Consider the following 6613-nt stretch of genomic DNA (forward strand, 5'->3'; position numbering starts at 1 on the left):
AAACGAACAGACCATGTAAATTCAAAATTTACTTTAAATTAGCGAACACTTAAATTTCCTAGCCCTCGTATTCTAATTACTCTTAAGCCGCCCTAGTTCGCCGGACAGGCATAATCCTGAGCTAAGGCCAGGGCCTTAATAATTTAGTATAGTTCAGCTGACGTTGATGCTGACTTCCGAGCTATACCTGACGTTTCAATTGAATGCAATATTAGATTTCGTGTAACTCGTTGCACGTTTTTGAGGCAAAAGGGATGAGTCGAATTGTATATTCTGCACCAGTAGAAACAGTTTTGGGGTTATTCATTAACTTGACACAACGTCCAGTTGGTGCAACTCTCCAACTCATAATTAGTAATCAATTACTATTTCGTCACCTGAAACGTCACACCTAAAATTTTTACATGAATTAGTAAAATCAATTTTATGTTTTTGCCTACTAACGCGTTAAGTAACAACTAATAATATTTGGCATGGGTTGGCGGCTTGGTCTATAATAAATTTAATTAGGTAATTAATACCATAGATCAATAATTTTACGGTATACCGTTTAAGACATCTGTATTTATCAAAATATAGTAAAAATATTAACTATAAATATTCATGAATACTGATTTTTAGGCAAATTTTCCCAAAAGAAGCCGTTCTTGCCTTACAAAATCTAGGGAGAGCCAAGTTTTGTCAGCTCGCAAAAAGTAAGTCATCTAACAAGGTGTAAAATACCCTATTTAATGCAGTATAAATAATGAATTTAGTACCTAGTTGAAGCAATTGCTATAAAGATACACTTTAATAATGGTCAAGCGACACAAAAAGAGCAGACAAACGAAAATCACAACCAATTTTAGTTCCAGCCGCCAGCTCCTTAATACTGACTCAGACTGTCCGCTATTAATAAATCAGTCCCCAGTTTCTGGCGAGATACAGGCGTCTCAAGTTATTTCAGTTAGCTGAGAACACTTCAGTTTTGATCCTGTTAACTTATTAGCATCTCATAGACAACGCTGACTGAGTGGCGGGTTCGTGTAATCCATACAACGGGGCTTGCTGTCCATTATTAATAATGCAATCCTCAATTCTCAGATGTTTGCTTGAGATTGTCTCAAAGGAATCGGTGAAAGCTTGTGATGACGCCTACAAGAAAGTTATTTATTAACCAAATGGAATTATGCTAAAGATGCCTAAATTCAAGATTAGCTGTAAAAGATTCAAAGGAAAGGTAGCTACTTATTACAGCAATTGTTTGGTTTAATTACATAAAATATCCTTGTTATCAATAAAATTCATGAAGGTGACTTTTTAGAATTTAAATACGTTCTTGATTGTTGTCCGACTGAAAGCTACCATAAACCTTCTAGGTATATGAGACGTCTACTGTACCTAATATTTCTGATCCATCGATAGTTTAACTGTCGATAAGTAGAAGGTACACTATTTTAAAAATTATAAATAACTTGAAAAAATCGAATTGCCTAAGGCGGGAATTGAACCCACGACATTCCGCTTGCTGGGCGACTGCTCTTCCAACTGAGCTACTTAGACACTGGATGAACCCAAGCAAAGCAACCAATGCAAGCGGAAGGTCGTAGGTTCAATTCCTGCCTTAGGCAGTTCGATTTTTCAAGTTATTCATAATTTTCAAATTAGTTTGAGATGCAACTCTTAACGCTAAAAATTAAATAACTAAGACACTATCTTTACATAATCAGCAAGCAATAAACTCGATCTCTCTTGTTTACTTAGGTAAACAAGTACGATACTAAAGCCTGGTCCGTGAGCACGTAGAATCCCGTCCAATGACCCCAAGCTACCCATCCCTATCGCTCGCGCGTAATTATGTTGCTGTCGCGCTCGCACACTCACTGCGGGCGCCCGTCGCACAGTCGCGACAGCAATATAATTACGCGCGAGCGATAAGGATGGGTAGCTTGGGGTCTTGGACAAAATTCTACGTGGTCACGGACCAGGCTTTACCTTTACGGATTACAGTAATCAATTACCTGGTTCTTTAGAGAAGAAGTTAATTGATTTTATTTGATAAGATGTTTCAATTCAATGAAATCTTGTCAGGTGCGATTTCCCAATCTATTTAAAGGTTCCTACGCACAGGATCGGTCTATTTATATCAAAAACACGTCTCAGTATCAATCTCCAGTTCTCCAGTCGGAATCAACAAAGGGAGATAAGGGAATCATTGGCAAAAAGCGTAAGTAACGTGAGAACATTTGCATATTACTCGGTACAGTCCGCCGGAATAAGGATAAGAACAATAAATGATAGAATTACAAAAGTAATTTGAACTCTGAAAAGTAATCCGACTTTTTCATGACTTTGTATTGTGAATTGTAATTGATAGCTTTGCAGAGTTAGAAAGTTATGCTGGATTTTTTTAAAACACTCTCTCTTTATAAAAAGTGAAAATAATAATTATACATAATAAAACATTACAACTGTATAGAAATCTGTAAGACTCAGTATAGTTTTCAAGGCGAATTTTTGTATTTAATAAACATTATTATTATTAACTAGCGGCCGCCCGCGACTTCTTACGCGTGGATCCCGTTTTACTTCCTTAGGGGTGGAGTTTCGTAAAATCCTTTATTAGCAGATGCCTACGTCATAGCATCTACCTGCATACCAAATTTTAGCCCGATCAGTCCAATGGATCAGATCACCATGTCAGTCAATCAGTCAATCAGACCTTTGAGTTTTAAATTTATAGATTTTGTCTCTAGAACATGATTTTCCCTACAGAAAACATTGATAAAATATTTTAATATTCAGGCGGCTGCCCTAATTAATGAGTTACTTTAATTCATAAGCACCTTTATTAGGTACTTGGTGTTTTATAAGAAAACATTTTATTTACCTATCTAAACACTTATTCTTTAATCGCCATATGTCACAACTTTGAAAACTAAATAACATACAGACTTACTTGCAGCGAACTGTAGTCACATACACTGTTTCAATTTCCCAGTCGGTTTGTATTTTTGTTCACAAACGAGATGTAAGGGCAGGAGTACAATAATATTTTAAATGAAAATTATTTGTAATGTAGGTAAGTACTATATGATTTAAAAAATGTATAGGTAAGCATAGGCACTCTTTAAAAAGGTTTTCTATACTTTACATATTAGTACTGAAAAATTACTTTCTTTTCCTCACGAAAGCTGGAGTTTTGATATTTTTGTGCTGGTAATAAAAATAACCTGCAATCGAAATAAACTATCCTAGACTACTCAAAAGTACCTTCAGTCTCTTTGTTTAAAACATTTGTTATCAAAATCGCGTTTGGTTCGTCGAACAGTCAACCATTACTTTTACTTCTGCTGATTTTAATCTTATTACCATTTCACTTTCGTGATAATGTCAAAGACAATAAGGCTTGAAATACAATAATCTCTAGCACTCTACATTAATTGTTCTTGCTACAGTACATAATATTGTTTTACATTCAATAACCCGTGTGCACCCACCTCTACTGATTACATTTGACTCCCCGTCGAAAGGGAAGCTTGATTAGGTTTTCGCGCGTTACCTGCCTCTTTTATATACGGAGAGCACATCAAGCTTGACACTAGCATCTTATGCAGCGGCAATAAGAGCGAGTTTGCAACAAAAATGGGTAGCATCACGTGCTACTGTATATACGAGTACGTTTCGAAGCTACAGGGACTTGGCGTAAGTAATTAATTTACTTTTCTTACACGCGTTCCCTCATTTAGGTGTGCTTATTACGTGAGGTTATAGGGATTTTTCTTACTTTACTATTGGATAAAAGAAACAGGATTATTACTTTTCGAAGATTAGTTGTTTAAGATCTATGGAAACGTTACCTTAACCCCTTGGCCACACAAATCGCGATAACATTCGGACGACTAGCGGAGCGAAGTCTTGCGACTACACAAAATTGCACCAAAGTATATGCTACTTAATTGGCTACACTCATCACAATAGCGTGAATCGTACGTTTGCGTAAGATAGTCTTAACTAGAAAGTGGTAAGAAGGGATGCTACCTGACAGTATCTAAAATTCCAATAATTAGAAACCATGTAAGATCAGACTGTTTCACATTTCAACCACAAAATGTTTATTCACCAAATCCACATTCGCTTGAAAAAATGTAATGACGTAGAAAAGAAGAGCCAGAAACTCAATTACCTTGTCTACACTGCAGGTTTAGTGATATCAGTACGAGTAAAAATATTTTTAAAAGGCAAACCGTTGTACCTACTGTTCGAGATCGAATCAGAAATGAGGAGATCCGTAAACGAACTAAAGTCACTGACATAGCCCGACGGATTAGCAAGCTGAAGTGGCAGTGGGCAGGGCACATAATACGCAGAACTGACGGCCGATGGGGCAGCAAGGTTCTGGAGTGGAGGCCGCGTACCGGAAAACGCAGCGTGGGACGTCCACCCACAAGGTGGACCGACGACATCGTAAAGGTAGCGGGAAAGCGCTAGACGCAGGCCGCTACCAACAGGGTAACATGGAAAGCATTGGGGGAGGCCTATGTTCAGCAGTGGACGTCCTATGGCTGAGATGATGATGATGACGATGATGATTTTACCAGAGGCAACTATAATACTTTTGAGCTGCACTAAGTTACCCATACAAATATCTAGTGTAAGAGAGACTGCATGATAATATTATTATCCTTGTTACGTCATAATAACCATACAAATTGTAATACAAACATTTTAAGTAAAGTTCTTTACATAATACCTCCCTTGTACGGCGCGGTAATCCTTGGCACTTTGTACCTACGCGTTTGTTATGTTCAAAAGACGTTACGCCCTGGTTACATAAGTGAAACATAACAAAGCTTAAGTGATAGGCAAAGACGACGGGCTGATAGGTGTTTAAGATGTGTGAAATACCTACATATTCACATTTATACATTAACTGGCAGCCGCCCACGACTTCGTACGCATGGATCACGTTTTACCTCGTTAGGAGTTGAATATTTTGCAAAATCACTAAGAAGTGAGCACCTATGTTCTAAAAGGAACCCCCATCCAAAATTTGAGACTCCTAGCACTTGTAAAGCCTGGTCCTTGAGCACGTAGAATTTTGTCCAATGACCCCAAGCTACCCATCCTTATCGCTCGCGCGTAATTACATTGCTGTCGCGACTGTGCGACGGGCGGCCGCAGTGAGTGTGCGAACGTGACAGCAACATAATTACGCGCGAGCGATAAGGATGGGTAGCTTGGGGTCATTGGACAAAATTGTAAGTGCTCACGGACCAGGCTTTAGTTTTTGAGATTTCCTGATGAGTGAGTCAGTCAATCACCGTTACTTTTCGCTTTTATAGATATACTAGCGGCCGCCCGCGACTTCATACGCGTGGATCCCGTTTTACCCCCTTAGAGGTGGAGTTTCGTAAAATCCTTTCTTAGCGGATGCCTACGTCATAACATCTACCTGCATGCCAAATTTCAGCCCGATCCGTCCAGTGGTTTGGGCTGTGCGTTGATAGATCACTATGTCAGTCAGTCAGTCAGTCAGTCAATCACCTTTGTTTTATATTTATTAAGATTTAGTGAAAATTTTAAGGTAGGTTTCGTAATGTCATAATTGTAATAGTTGTTTGTCTCGGTACGAACGGTTGATTTACTTTAAAGTTATTCCAGGGAAACCTATAATTAGCCATACATACTGTTAAGTTACTTTAAGTTTATTTAGTGTAACGCCGTTAGTTTCTTAATAAAAAAGGTAGCAATTTTTTTGTAGCAGACGTAGCGCATAGATTAGTACGGGTACCAAGGCAGGTTTTCGTAGCAAATTATTCGTAGTAGTCGTAGCATGGATAAGTGCGGGTACCAGACTACGAATAAGTACTACGGACATAAAACCAACGCTTTGCTTAGTTTTGATCACATTAAATATACTATTGAAAATTTGAAGGCAGAATTTCGTAGAAAAAATTTCGTAGCAGTTGTAGCGCATGGGTTGGTGCGGGTACCAGACGTGGCGCATGGGTGGTACGTGTAGTAAAGTAACTACGGATATAAAGCCATTTTGTTTAGTTTTGAACTAAATAGTGTTGTGTAAAGCAGCGCAGCGGTTCCCGAAAGGTGGTCCGCGGAACCCTGGGGTTCCGTGGAAAGGCCGCAAGGGTTCCGTAAAAAATATTATCCCACGTATCGTGACCGACGTTGTTCGCTCGCACCGAATTGTTTACGCACAAGGGAGGGGCAGGGCGTGCGGGCGGAGTGGTACGGGGGTTCCGCTAGGAAAAGTATAATCAATTAGGGTTCCTTGGCAAAAAAAAATTGGGAAACCCTGGTGTAAAGTGTCCAAACTTTTAAAAGGGGCTTCCATGACTGAGCGTGAGAGAATGTGGTTTTTAATCATTTCAGTAGAAAACTAAATTCACAGAAATGGAAGACTGGATTTCCAAAAATTAAATGAAATGGATTATTTAATATTATTTACATTACAAATTGTTTTATAGCTTACTGAAAATCGACAAGAATTCGAGGTACGCTTTTAGGATAAAAGGCAAATTAAAACCCCAAGCCGCTTCACGCAAAACGCTCGATTCTCTTATTTATTCCATCGCGCCTCACTTATAAATCCCTCATGACCCAAAAACCACCA

General features: G+C 38.7%; 1 non-coding gene across 1 annotated transcript; it reads right to left on the minus strand.

Moving 5' to 3' along the window:
• Positions 1-1469: 1469 nt before the first annotated feature.
• TRNAA-AGC (transfer RNA alanine (anticodon AGC)) lies at positions 1470-1542 on the minus strand. The gene has a single exon. It is a non-coding gene; the product is annotated as a tRNA-Ala (tRNA).
• Positions 1543-6613: the final 5071 nt, after the last annotated feature.

Source organism: Ostrinia furnacalis, unplaced genomic scaffold (assembly GCF_004193835.3).
Source record: "Ostrinia furnacalis isolate ACB-3 unplaced genomic scaffold, ASM419383v2 OfSCF7067, whole genome shotgun sequence".
Classification (NCBI taxonomy): Eukaryota; Metazoa; Arthropoda; class Insecta; order Lepidoptera; family Crambidae; genus Ostrinia; species Ostrinia furnacalis.